At 43.5% G+C, this 14,780-nt stretch overlaps 1 protein-coding gene across 4 annotated transcripts in view; it reads right to left on the bottom strand.

Annotated features, from left to right (window-relative positions):
• LOC143927410 (sialidase-3-like) overlaps positions 1–13,729 on the bottom strand; it is a 41,080-nt gene extending 27,351 nt beyond the window's left edge. For 2 of the 4 annotated variants that reach the window (XM_077451480.1, XM_077451481.1), the window contains exon 1: positions 13,457–13,729. The gene's annotated coding sequence lies outside the window, so the exon portion shown is untranslated. The remainder of the gene's footprint in view (positions 1–13,456) is intronic. The other 2 variants (XM_077451479.1, XM_077451478.1) reach the window with 2 other exon arrangements.
• Between the last annotated feature and the right edge of the window lie 1,051 nt (positions 13,730–14,780).

Raw genomic sequence — 14,780 nt, 5'->3', positions numbered from 1 at the left:
AGGTGGCCCAGTAGCCTGACCGAATCCCAGGTTCCTCCCGTCCGCCTTCGAACAAAAAGTACCAGGAAGGGGAGGAACATGGAGGAGTCAGCACTTTCTTTGAATCGGGAGGCTACTGCGGCCCTTAGAACCACCCCCAATCTTCCAATCCTCCTCCTCCTCCACCTCATGCCAAAACTCCAACACCAGAACCACAGCCCGGAAGCAAGCATGGAAGAAAGCGTGCAAGGAAGACAAGAGAGTGATGGCCTGGGTTCAGTCTGGTCTGACAAAAGACGCAGGCTGTTATAAGACCACAGCCTCAGGACATACATGTCATCTGCTGCTGCTCCCAATCTCTCGGAGTCCGGGACCGTATTGTGCTCCCTATTGAATGGGCTCTTCAGGCTACCAATTTTGCCTGCCAAATAACTGATGTGTGCCCTGGGGTACAAAGGCTTTGCCAATTTCACAAGTTTATCCAGCTTTGCCTTCCTCTTTATTTTGTTATGACCCCTAATAAATACCCAGTTTCTTTTCACAAATACTTGGCAATGTGTTTTAGCTCAAAAAGGACAGTTTGTTTGTGAGTAGGCAGGTACATTTCAAAAAGACAATGTCAAATTAACATGGGACACCTACGCCAACCAATCTCTTTGAGGTTAAAAAAAATACAAGATAATAATGGTGTTGTGGTACTTGACACACAAAACAACAAAAAAATATTATGGAGATCACTATAAAAAAAAAATAAAAAATAAAAAATAAAAAAAACACACACAGGAGATCTTGATAAAAAATAAAAAAAAAATGATCACTATAAAAAAATTTAAACATTATTCTGAAGATCTGGTGGAAAAAAATAAAAACGAAAAAATATTCATGAGATCACGAGAAATAAGAAAGAAATCAGTTTGTGAATATCAACAGCAAAATAACTTCATTATTCTAGCATTATAAAGAAGAAGAAAATGTGCTGCATTAAAAGATTCAAAACTTTGCAGCGCGACGAATGTGCCATCTCCATTACGAATGCTAGTTTTACCAGACCGAGTGCTTCCGTCTCGTACTTGATTCAGAGCATGCGTGGAATTTTGTGCATCAGAATTGTCTACACACGCTCGGAATTTACGACAACGGATTTTGTTGTTGGAAAATTTGAGAACCAGCTCTCAAATTTTGTTTGCCGTAAATTCCGACTAAAAATTTCCGATGGAGCCTACACACGGTCGGAATTTCCGACAACAAGCTCCCAGCGAACATTTGTTGTCGGAAATTCCGATCGTGCGTACGCGGCGTTACAGTAAGGAACCCTCTACGTAGTTTAAGGTTAAACCTCTTTTCCTCATTTTAATGAGTGGCTACGAGTCTTGTTAAACTCCCTTCTGCGAAAACGTTTTATCCCTATTGTGGGGTCACCAGTACTGGGCTAATCATTTAAATTCATTTCCTGAGAGGTAAGCTGACTTTAAATGTGAAAAAAAAAGAAAAAGAAAAGACAAATAGAGAAACTTTGAAAAAGCATAAAATCTAATCTAAGATGTTGTTTTTGAAAGTCTCTCATTATTAAAAGCATAAATGAAGGCAAACATTTTTGTTTTTGTTTTGGATAGAGTGTAGAAGGAATTAGAACCTTATCAGGTTTTTATTGCTGTTTGTGTCCCCGTTAGGGAGATTCCCCCTCTCTATTTATCGTATGTACTGGTATTATCAAAAATTGAAAGTAAAAGAAAATCCCAAATTTTGGGTTGACATTAGAAAAGGAATAGAGTGTAAATCTTCCACTGGGGGCACTGGTTCTGATGACCTCCTGGGGTTCCCTCACTTCCTGTTTTTGCTATGGAACAGGAAGTAAAAGGAATTCTCCCCAATGCGACACAGATGGCAAAAAAAAAGCCTGACGAGGGTGTATAACCTTCCTTTCTCTACCCAAAATGTGAAACAAGGTTTTGCCTTTAGTTCTATTTTAATGTTTTGGTTGCTCCTGTCCCAATACAACAATGCTTCCTTTATGGTTATGGTTGTCTTTACAGACAGCAGTAGATAAAAACCTGTTTCCTGGCTCTTCCATTGGAATACATATTGTTATTGTATTGTGTAACCACAGCTATCGTCTAGGCACACCCAGAGAGGCCCAAACGCAGAGATGACAGTGCTTCGGTCAGAGAGAGAATTCTGTTATATGATGCCAAATGTTTTTCTTGTTTCTACTCTTATATGTTTTAATATTTGTAGAGCTGCAAAGTGGAGGTAAAATTCCAGCCAGATGTTTTTAGTTTAGTTTTTGAAGGAGTGTCAAACTTTTTTCAGTTGTTTTGTGTTATTTATATTTTATATGTATACACACACACACTCACCGGCCACTTTATTAGGTACACCTGTTTAAATGCTTGGTAACACAAATTGCTAATCAGCCAATCACATGGCAGCAACTCAATGCATTTAGGCATCTAGACTTGGTGAAGACGACTTACTGAAATTCAAACCGAGCATCAGAATGGGGAAAAAAAATGGGATTTAAGTGACCCTGTCTTCTGTATACACTAGCCTCTCTGTATACCCCAGCCCATCTTCTGTATACACTAGCCTCTCTGTATACCCCAGCCCGTCTTCTGTATACACTAGCCTCTCTGTATACCCCAGCCCGTCTTCTGTATACACTAGCCTCTCTGTATACCCCAGCCCGTCTTCTGTATACACTAGCCTCTCTGTATACCCCAGCCCGTCTTCTGTATACACTAGCCTCTCTGTATACCTTAGCCTGTCTTCTGTATAACCTAGCCCGTCTTCGGTATATACCCTAGTCTCTCTGTATACCCCAGTCTCTCTGTATACACTAGCCTCTCTGTATAGCCTAAGCTTTCTGTATACATTAGCCTCTCTGTATACCCTAGCCTGTCTTCTGTATACCCTAGTCTCTCTGTATACCCCAGCCTCTTTTTATACCCTAGACTTTCTGTATACTGTAGCCTCTCTGTATACCCTAGCCTGTCTTCTGTATACCCTAGCCTCTCTGTATTTGACAATGACATTATGTAAGGGGGAGGCTCTCTGGGGACCGTGATTTAAGGAGGGCTCTCTTGGGACCCTGATGTAAGGGGGGGGGGCTTTGGGGACCCTGGTGTAATGATAATATATACACACACACACACACACACACACACACACACACACACGTATATTATATACATGTGTATGCCCGCCCAAGCGTATGACTTTTTTTGTTCACTGGTATGGGCTCTAGCCCCAGATATTTTGTAGACCTAGCAACACCCCTGATAGGCAGACTGGTTTGACATGATAGAAAGACAACAGTAACTCAAATAACCACTTGTTACAACCAAGGTATGCAGAATACTATCTCTGAACGCACAACACATTGAACCTTGAAGCAGATGGGCTACAGCAGCAGAAGACCACACCGGGTGACACTCCTGTCAGCTAAGAACAGAAAACTGAGGCTACAATTCACACAGACTCACCAAAATTGGACAACAGAGATTGGAAAAACATTGCCTGGTCTGAGGAGTCCTGATTTCAGCTACAACATTCAGATGGTAGGGTCAGAATTTGGTGTAAAACAACATGAAAGCATGGATCCATCCTGCCTTGTATCACCGGTTCAGGCTGGTGGTGTAATGGTGTGGGGGATATTTTCTTGGCACACTTTGGGCCCCTTACTACCAACTGAGCATGGTTTAAACACCACGGCCTACCTGAGTATTGTTGCTGACCATGTCCCTCCCTTTATGACTACAGTGTACCTATCTTCTGATGGCTCCTTCCAGCAGGATAATGCACCATGTCACAAAGCTCCAATCATCTCACCACTGGTTTCTTGAACAGGACAATGAGGTCACTGTACTCCAATGGCCTCCACACTCATCAGATCTCAATCCAATAGAGCACCTTTGGGTTGTGGTGGAAGATTCGCATTATGGATGTGCAACTGACAAATCTGCAGCAACTGTGTGATGTTACAGTGGTGAGAAAAAGTGTTTGCCCCCTTCCTCATTTCCTGTTCCTTTGCATGTTTGTCACACTTAAGTGTTTCAGAACATCAAACCAATTTAAACAATAGTCAAGGACAACACAAGTAAACACAAAATGCAATTTGTAAATGAAGGTGTTTATTATTAAAGGTGAAAAAAAATCCAAACCATCATGGCCCTGTGTGAAAAAGTGATTGCCTCCCTAAACCTAATAACTGGTTGGGCCACCCTTAGCAGCAACAACTGCAACCAAGCGTTTGCGATAACGTGCAATGAGGCTTTTACAGCGTCCTGGAGGAATTTTGGCCCACTCATCTTTGCAGAATTGTCCTAATTCAGTTACATTAGAGGGTTTTCGAGCATGAACGGCCTTTTTAAGGTCATACCACAACATCTCAATAGGATTCAGGTCAGGACTTTGGCTAGGCCACTCCAAAGTCTTCATTTTGTTTTTCTTCAGCCATTCGGTGGTGGACTTGCTAGTGTGTTTAGGATCATTGTCCTGCTGCAGAACCCAAGTTCGTTTCAGCTTGAGTACACGAACAGATGGTCGGACATTCTCCTTCAGGATCTCTTGGTAGACAGCAGAATTCATAGTTCCTTTTATCACGGCAAGTCTTCCAGGTCCTGAAGCAGCAAAACAGCCCCAGACCATCACACTATCACCGCCATATTTTACTGTTGGTATAATGTTCTTTTTATGAAATGCAGTGTTCCTTCTACGCCAGATATACTTGGACACACACCTTCCAAAGAGTTCCACTTTTGTCTCATCGGTCCACAGAATGTTGTCCCAAAAGTCTTGGGGATCATCAAGATGTGTTGTGGAGAAATTGAGACGAGCTTTGATGTTCTTTTTGCTCAGCAGTGGTTTTCTCCTTGGAACTCTGCCATGCAGGCCATTTTTGCCCAGTCTTTTCCTGATGGTGGAGGCATGAACGCTGACCTTAACTGAGGCAAGTGAGGCCTGCAGTTCCTTGGACGTTGTTGTGGGGTCTTTTGTGACCTCTTGGATGAGTCGTCGCTGCGCTCTTGGGGTAATTTTGGGCGGCCGGCCACTCCTGGGAAGGTTCACCACTGTTCCATGTCTTCGCCATTTGTGGATAATGGCTCTCACTGTGGTTTGCTGGATTCCCAAAGCTTTGGAAATGGCTTTATAACCCTTTCCAGACTGATAGATCTCAATTACTTTCTTTCTCAATTGTTCCTGAATTTCTTTGGGTCTCGGCATGATGTGTAGCTTTTAAGGATCTTCTGGTGGACCTTACTGTGTCAAGCAGCTCCTATTTAAGTGATGCCTTGATTGTGAACAGGTGTGGCAATAATCAGGCCTGGGTGTGGCTAGAGAAATTGAACTCAGGTGTGGACAACCACAGTTATAGTATGTTTTAACAAGGGGGGCAATCACTTTTTCACACAGGGCCATGATGGTTTGGATTTTTTTTCACCTTTAATAATAAACACCTTCATTTACAAATTGCATTTTGTGTTTACTTGTGTTGTCCTTGACTATTGTTTAAATTGGTTTGATGTTCCGAAACACTTAAGTGTGACAAACATGCAAAGGAACAGGAAATGAGGAAGGGGGCAAACACTTTTTCACACCACTGTATGTCACTATGGACCAAAATCTCTGAGGAATGTTTCCGATACCGTGTTGAATCTATGCCACGAAGAATAAAGGCAGGATATACCAGGCGTTTCAACCTCTGTCTGTGCCACCTGTATCCTAGTTGGGGGGGGGAAATCCCTTTACTTCCTGTTCAGGTGATCAAAACAGGAAATGAAGACAGATCTCCTGATACCCAATACAAAATTAACAGATATTCAAAGCTAAAGCAAAAGTTTCAGTATACTGCCCCATACACACGGTCGGACATTCTGACTACAAAATCTGTCCGATTTTTTCCGACGGATTTTGGCCCAAACTTGCCTTGCATTACACATGGTCGCACAAAGTTGTCAGAAAAGCCGATCGTTCAGAATGAAGTGACATAGAACACATACGACGGGACTATAAAGAGGCCAGTAGCCAATAGCTTTCATCTCGTAATTTATTATGAGCATTCGTGGCACTTTGTCCGTCGGAATTGTCTACACACGATCGGAATTTAAACTATCGGATTTTGTCAGAAAATTTTAGGTCCAGCTCTCAAACTTTGTGTGTCGGAAATTCCGACGGAAAAAGTCAGATGGAGCACACACACGATCGGATTTTCTGACAACGCAATCTGGTCATACATTTTCCATTAGAAAGTCCGACTGTGTGTACAGGGCATACCTAATTTGAAAAACTCCAGATATACAGGACATCAAGTTCAAGCAAACCTGTACTCTGCAAGTAACAGGTCTCCTTTACAGTAGGCAATGTAGGCTGGCTGCACTCACCTTTGCTCCTCCGATGCCCCAGTCTGGTGGAAGAGAGAATCACTTTTTTAGATTTCATTTTAAGTTTAAATTTTAGTTTACACTGTAAAACCCAAATCTGGGCTCCCCCCCTCAACCATATCTTTGTCATTTGTCTTCAAGCCAATCACATGACACGCAGGGTTCCTGTTTGGATTGTTTTTTATGCAGTGAAGCAGAAAGTGTTGCTGACTTTGCATTACTACACTGAATGCAGGCTGCCGTTGTGACGCCCTGCACTCTAATGCCTCGTACACACGATCGGAAATTCCCCCAGCAAAAGTCAGATGAGAGCTTTTGGTCGGAAAATGCGACCGTGTGTATGCTCCATCGGACTTTTGCTGGCGGAATTCCCACCAGCAAAAGATTGATAGCAGGTTCTCTATTTTTCAGTCGGAAAAAGTTCCAATCGTCTGTACCAATTTCTACGCATGCTCGGAAACAATTTGACGCATGCTCGAAAGCATTGAACTTAATTTTCTCGGCTCATCGTAGTGTTGTACATCACCGCGTTCTTGACGGTAGAAAGTTTAGAGAACTTGTGTGACCGTGTGTATGCAAGCCAAGCTTGAGCGGAGTTTTTTCTGATGGGATTTCTGATCGTGTGTATGGGGCATAAAGCCGCGTACACGGGATCGGAAATGTTCGATGTCAGGCTGTTGGTGGTAAGTCCGACCGTGTGTACGCTCCATCGGACAATTGTTGTCGGACTTTCCGCCAAATGTTGGCTAGCATGTTCTCAAATTTTCCCCGGACAAAATGTGTGTTGTCGGATTTTCCGATCGTTTGTACACAAGTCCATCGGACAAAAGTCCAAAGTACAAACACGCATGCTTGGAAACAAGGAGGAGCCGGGAAGCGGTCGGTCTTGTAAACTACCGTTTCCTAATGGAGAATTAACATTTGTGATGAGGCAAATTATGAAATCTTAAAATGCAGCGCACAATTCTCTTCTTCTTTAATGGGATAATAATGAAGCTGCTTTGCTGGTGATACTGATGGATTATTGCAAACTAAATTTTCAAAGGCTTTTTTTTCTAGTGATAAAGAATAATATTATTATGCTTTTATTTTATTTTTATTTGGGCAAGTTACCACAACACCATTATCCCGTAGTTTTTAAGATCAAAGCTACAAATGTTGGTGTCCCTTGTTAATTTTACATTGTATTTTTTAAAATATAACTGCCTATTCCCAAAATGTAATTTGAAGTAAAACACATAGCCAATTATTATTCTCCACAATTTTTTTATCGTGTATTAAAAAAAATTAAAACAATCCAATTAGATGTGATATCTGCCAATAGAACTTAACCAAAAAGTGTGTTCTATGCATCCAAAAATATAGAAAATATACCAAATCAAATCATTATTCAACCAAAAAAAAACAGTCAAAGCAATAACTCCAAGGCCAATAATAAATAACACGTTATCCCCTCCGATCCCACAACATGGCTAGTTGATGAACGGCCGTTCAGAAATGAACAGAAAAGCATGAAATGAAAAACGCAAAAAGAAAAGCGCACTATGTTAAAAAAAGAAAAAGAAAAGCGCGACTCACTCACCAAACTTCTACTAACACTAAATTATCAGAAGGAGCCCAAAGGGTGGCACTAAAGAGCTGAAAAACCACGTAGTACGTTACTACGTTCGTAATTGTTGGGCAACATTTGTGTGACCGTGTGTATGCAAGACAAGTTGGAGCCAATGCCCTTCGGTCAAAATTCCACAGTTTTGTTGGCGGAAAGTCCGATCGTGTGTACGAGGCATAAGTATGTCCTCAGTCTTCCATTTTGAGTAACTTTGGATGTCATTTAATCTGGAACACTGAGGACATCTTGTGGCTGAGAAAAGGTAACACGGCAGGGAGATTTTTCTTCTTCTTATTATTATTATTATTAATATTTTAGACAATCTTTCAGTAAATATATACAATTTATAATAATTTATAATAATTATAATAAATGTTAACAAATCTGATGCCGGTCAGAAAAAAACAAAACAGTGTGGGGATCCCCCCAATCCAAACCAGGCCCTTCTGCTCTAGTATGAATTTTAAGAGGAACCCCGCATATTTAAAAAAATAATAATTATTGCGTTTTAAGGAACGCAAAACCCGCATTGATTGCCCACTCAGCCGCCCCGTGCTGCATTATAGGGAGGTTGGAGAAGCGTTCCTTTTTGCCTTCATTCTTCACAGCTGCCCTGATGAAGCATAGCCTTCACTTTTATGGAGTGTGATACTCGCTTGACAATTATACACTCAGACAATGACAAGTTCTGCACCACAATTGTTCAATTCATGGAGATAGTCACAGACAATTGTAGCTACTTGAGATGACCGCAAATGTTTCAGCTGCCTACATCTGAATCTCATCTTTAGAGAAGTACGCATGTTTAAAGTGAAACTCTAGCCAAATGATTTTTTTTCAGACTGTCGATAGAGTGGAGACGGGTAAGAGTTCCCAAAAGCAAAAGGGGAAATCTACTTGTTACCAGAACAGGTGTCCCTCCTAGATTGTCAGCTCCAGGGCTTTCTTTCAGCGGGAATGCGGGGGAACTCAGTTCTGGCACCTCCTGGGCTGACTGTATGTAATGGCAAAGGGTGCTGTGGTGTGCTGCAACGTACTGATGCTCACTGCTGGGGGATCTATTCTAGCTGGAGGGGATCTATTTTTGCAGGTGGGTCTATTGTTGCTGAGGAGGTCTATTGTTGCTGGTGGGGGACCTATTTTTGCTAGAGGTGGGTCTTATGTTGCTGGGGGGGGGGTCAGTTGTTGCTGAAGGAGATCTACTGTTGGGGGAGGGGTCTATTGTTGATGGCTGCCAGAGAGTCTATTAATGCTGGCTGTGCGGAGATCTGTTGATGCTTCCAGGAGCCTATTGTTGCTGGGGGGGGGGGGGGGGATTTTGTTGTGGGTGGTACATTGTTGTTAGGGGGATCTATTGTTGCTGGCTGAAGGGGATCTATTTTACTGCTTTTCTTGATATCATTACGAAATTCCATACAAATAACTTAGCACCACAAAATGATACTAGGTTCTGTATTATCTAGGAGTGGTACTGGGAGGTGGGTAGGAGATGGAACCAAAGGACGGTGCTCGGAGGTGGGTAGGGGGCGGGCAAAAGGGGTGACTCAGAAAAAGGGAGTTCCTGCACTTATTGTCTGAGAAAAAAAGCCCTGGGACTCAGCTCTAATGAGCTGATTCCTCCTGTATTGATATACGGTCTGCCAGTGCCAGCTCGTGGTTTTATGTTTGGGGGGGGGGGGTGGAAAACAACCACCCCCCCGCTGCACCTCAAAGCCCCCCACTACCCCCCCACTGCTCACTGTCTGCGGGTTGGTTCACTTACCCCATCTAAGCGGCAGGCATCGAATGACATCAGGCTGTGGCGGGCATTAGTTAGCGGCTCCTGTATCTTCTACCTCCCTCCTCCTCTCTTCCGCAGCCTGTTTCCTCCCCTCTTCCTAGGAGTGTCTGTTCTTTCAGCCAATAGGGTGACAGGTATCAGACCTGCTTCCCGATTGGCCAGTTGTTGGATCAGTGTGGCAACAGCGACTATTCATTCGCTGTTGTAACACCTGGATGGGCTCGTAGCGCAATGCTCTATGCCACAAGCCCACCCTATTTTGAAGCCTATGGCTCTAATCAGGTGCTTCAAAAAAAAAAAACACCCCCTGCAGCTGAAATTCAGGCACCCGGCGTCCTGAAAGGGGCCGGACGCATGAATAGGGGGAGTCGGCGGCGATGGATAGAGCATCACATTGCTAGAAGGAGGAGGGGGTGGCAGCCATGGATAGAGAGGGTGGCGCTCGGGCTCCCCTAATGGACGGGCCGCCACTGCTGTCGGCACTCATGTTGTAACGTGCCGCATAAACAGTTGGTGCTATATAAATCCTGTATAATAATAATATTAATTGTAAGATTTCCCCTTTATTTCTTTTTTTGATGGCAACTGTATCATCGTGTATTTCTCATCACCTTGTGACAATCGTCACCAGGAGGATTAGAGAAGGAAAATCTCCCCAGCAGGGATACAGACATTAATAAAAACCTGGCAGAGGGTCTAACCTTACCACACTATATCCAAAACTAGAAAAAATAAAAAATTGCCTGGGGGGATCTATGTTATACATTTCAGGAATCAGAAACAATCTACCCCCTCCCATGCTGCAAGGGTTAAATGCTCATATATAGTCTACAGGTGCAGGAATAAGCTGTATTGCTTGCCCTGTCCATTGAACCCTATGTTCCAATGCCGTTTACTTCTAGCCGCGGCTCTGGGCGGTTCCTTTGGCATCATCACCTAGAGTGCAGAGCTATTAACCCTGCATTATACCTAGAGGAGGCAACTACAGCTGAGAGCGTCTTAGAGAAACTCCATATCCCTGCACCCCTGGACTAAACCATTGCAGGGGGGGGGGGGGGGGGTGTCAATGCAAGAGTAGATTTAGTCTAATTCCCAGAGTTCAGCTTTAAATAGAAAAAAAAAAAAACACATCACAGGACGAGCCAGTTATTAGATCTCCATACAACACCACAAAATCGTTATGTTTCTATCAATGTAGCAAGCTGTTACATTGATCATTGAAGAGGCACAGTTGAACCAACTGTGAGTCCTGGTGAGACTACACATGGCTGAAGGGATGAGAGCGGATTGCAGGATCTGCCCTTTACATACCTGGTGCACAACAGCTTTAACACCTATGCAGTTTGTTTTCGATCCGTATCTGATTGTTTTTTGCGATGCATTTAGCGTTTTTGCACATTTTTTATGTTTTTTTTTTTTTACTTTTTTGGCCAATTTGTTGTTGGCTAGATTTTAAACAAGTCCTGGTTCACACTTATGCGATGCGGGAAATTCAGCAAGTCATGTGCGTTTCCCGCATAGCATTGCAATCGCACAGCGTCCATGCGGGTGTGGAGATGTTAGATTAACGGCAACAGATGGCAAAACGCAGGGCGATTGCCAGGATCGCATCTCGCGATGCAATTCATGCGTGGAAAATAAAAGGGTCCTGCACCATTTTGATGCAGATGCGATTTGAGCTATACAAAATATATGTCTCAAAACGCAATGCACAAACATCACATGTGATGTGCACAGGAATGCGGTGCATTTCCTGTGCGAATCACATGCGGCGTCTGCATCACACCAATGTGAACCTAAAGCCTCGTACACACGATCAGATTTTCGGATGACCGTTCGTCCGTTTTTTTGTTGCATGCTAAACTGGAAAGTGAAGAGGTTACTCACCATATGAAAAGTCTCGTATGACAGAATACAACGTCAGAAGTGACGTCATGTGTTGAATAGTTTTGTATGTACTCTTTCATTTCTGAGCATGCCTGGTCTTGCTCTTACAATTTTTTTGGGATGAAAATTTTACTAATGATACGAAAATCGGAAGTGGAGTTCACATCCGACAAAAATTGTATAGTCTGCACATCCAGCTTTTGTCTGAAAAAAAAAAAAGGAATCGGCGGTTGAAAGCACCGTACTAACAATCCGAAAATCAGCTGATCGTTCGGACGAAATTTTACTTCCGATTTTCAGATCGTGTGTACGGCCCTTCAGTCTATTGAACCGAAAAACGAATCGCTTTGCTTTTTAAAAAAAATCCAAGACCCTTTCCAAAAACGCAGTGGCTAAAAAAAAAAAAAAAAGCATAGATGTGAATGTGTCCCATAGGAAACAGTGTTTAACCCCTTCCCGACCTCCGCACGGCGATATACGTCAGCAGAATGGCACAGGTGGGCAAAAGGGCATACAGGCACGTTCCCTTTAAGATGCGGCATTGTGGGTGCACAAGTACGCTTGACACGTCCACGTGCTCCGTGACCATGGGTTCGGCGGACTTGATGTCCGCTGGGTGCCCGCAACCATGTTACAGAGTGGAAGAACGGGCATTTCCCTGTTCTGCCTAGTGACATGACCCTGTGATCGGGAGCAGGGATCGCTGTCATGTCAGTGGTAGCCCACCCCCCACCCCCCACACAGTTAGAATCACTCCCTGGGACACACTTAACCCCTTGATCGCCCCCTAGCGTTTTACCACTACTATTCCTTTATATTGGCTTTTGGAATTTACAAATGCAGCAATTTAGAAATCAGATGAAAGGTTTAGCACTGGGAAACACTTTTTGATAGATAAAAAGTGCATTTTATATACAACTATATAGATCAGATCAAAATGAGGGACAAATGAGGAGGAAAGAGGGACATTGCTCCAAATCAGGGACAGTCCCTCCAAATCAGGGACAGTTGGGAGCTATGGGGGGGTGACATGGGAATAGCTGCAGTGAGGGCGGTATGAAAGGGGCTGAACAGAACTGCAATCATTTCCCACAGCTCTCCATAGGGCTGGATTCCAGGGTCGGGCAGAAGTGACGGCTGCCCTGGGCACTGTGGTATCCTGTGAGGTAGGGGGGCACCACAAGGAGATTAGGGGAAGGGGATTTATGTTGGAAGGGGAAATTTGGAGGAGTGGCAGGGAGTATTATTCTAGTTGGGGAAATTTGGGGGAAAGCTAAGAGTGATTTAGGGGTGTTTGTGTCAGGAGGGGTGATGGGGGGGAGAAGATTTGTGCTGGGGGGGATTTTGGGGGTAGATTTGTACTGGGAGGAGGGGGAATTGATGCTTTGGGGATTTTTGCAGACACATAATGCTCATACATCTTGGGGGGCGCAGGTTGACATGTTCGCCATGGGCACTAGGTGACCTTGTCCCGGCACTGCTGGATTCACACCTATGCATTTTTTGTGCTTTTTGCATTTTGCAGATTTGCAACAGTCCATTTACTATGGTTTCCTATGGAACACGTTCTGTAGAGCAAGTCTGCAAAATGCAAAAAGCACTAAAAATGCATAGGTGTGAATCAAGCCTAAGAGTTCCAGGTGCCTCCTCCACCACCCTTATTGTTTCATTCACCATATTGCAAAAAAAATAAAAAAATAATTGAAAAATGCAGCAGGACAAGTGAGACTCCCTGGAAATAGCTGCAGTATGCAATCTAAGCTGAGAACTCGGGCGCAGTGTAATATAATAATCTGATGGGTGATTGAGCCTGCTACCTACCGGATAGGGACACTTACCGGGTGGCAGTGTATGTAGCCTTGTCGGTGATCCTGGTCCTCAGCTGCTGGGGGCTCCTTCTTATCGGTGGCCTATAGATGTGGATGGGGTCCTGGGTGTCTGTTACACAAGCTCTGCTGACCTTGACACTCAGCTGGTGTCTGTGCTGTGATGGGAGACTGCTAGATTTTCCTCCTCTTCTATTCTGTGTATGGGGAACCTCCCAAAACTTTGCTGACTTCCTACTGGCTGCCGAATCCTGACACTCACAGCGCCTAGCACAGCTATACACAGGAACCCCCTCCTTGTGTCCTGCCAGTGTATGGCCGCCCCGCAGGGCTGGATCTTTCTCTCCATTGTTAGTGTGGATGTTATCTGTGCTGCATCTGTTCTCACCAGCCGGGGAATAGACATCGGGGGAGATTTACTAAAAACTGGAGCACTCAGAATCTGGTGCAGCTCTGCATAGAAACCAATCAGCTTCCAGGTTTTATTGTCAAAGTTTAACCACTTAAGGACCGAGCCTCTTTCTGAGATTTGTTGTTTACAAGTTAAAAACTGTTATTTTTTTGCTAGCAAATTACTTAGAACCCCCAAACATTATACATTTTTTTTCCTAACACCCTAGAGAATAAAATGGTGGTCGTTGCAATACTTTCTGTCACACCGTATTTGTGCAGCGGTCTTACAAGCGCACTTTTTTTTTTTTTGCAAAAATACACATTTTTGAATCAAACAAATAAAACAAGTGCACTTGGAAGTGCAGCTGCTGTAGATCTGAGGGGGGCATTCAAGGAATATAAAGAAAAAAAAAAAAAGAAAAATGCAATTTGGCTTGCACATGATTGGATGATAAAATCTGCAAAGATTCACCTCATTTCAGAACTTCCCTTCAGATCTACAGCGGCTGCACTTCCAAGTGCACAGTTGATTTGCCTTAGTAAATCAACCCCTAAGTGACACTTTTTGGGGACCAATGTCTCTAATACAGTGATCATTGCTAAACAAAAATGCACTGTCACTGTACTAATGACACTGGCGGGGAAGGGGTTAACATCAGGGGCAATCAATGTGTGTGTGTGTGTGTGTGTGTGTGTGTGTGTGTGTGTGTGTGTGTGTGTGTGTGTGTGTGTGTGTGTGTGTGTTAACTGGAGGAAAACAGAGATCCATGTTCCTGCTTAGCAGAAACACAAGATCTCCATTTTTTTCTCTGACAGAATTGCAGTCTGCTTTGTTTACATAGACCAGTGTTGGTGAACCTTGGCACCCCAGATGTTTTGGGGCTACATTTCCCATGATGATCATGCACTCTGCAGTGTAGTTGAGC

This window comes from Lithobates pipiens, unplaced genomic scaffold (genome assembly GCF_037356315.1).
Source record: "Lithobates pipiens isolate NorthernLeopardFrog02 unplaced genomic scaffold, aLitPip1_a1.2 Scaffold_23, whole genome shotgun sequence".
Classification (NCBI taxonomy): domain Eukaryota; kingdom Metazoa; phylum Chordata; class Amphibia; order Anura; family Ranidae; genus Lithobates; species Lithobates pipiens.
The sequence above is the reverse complement of the archived record's forward strand: the minus strand, read 5'-3'. Positions and strand labels throughout refer to the sequence as shown.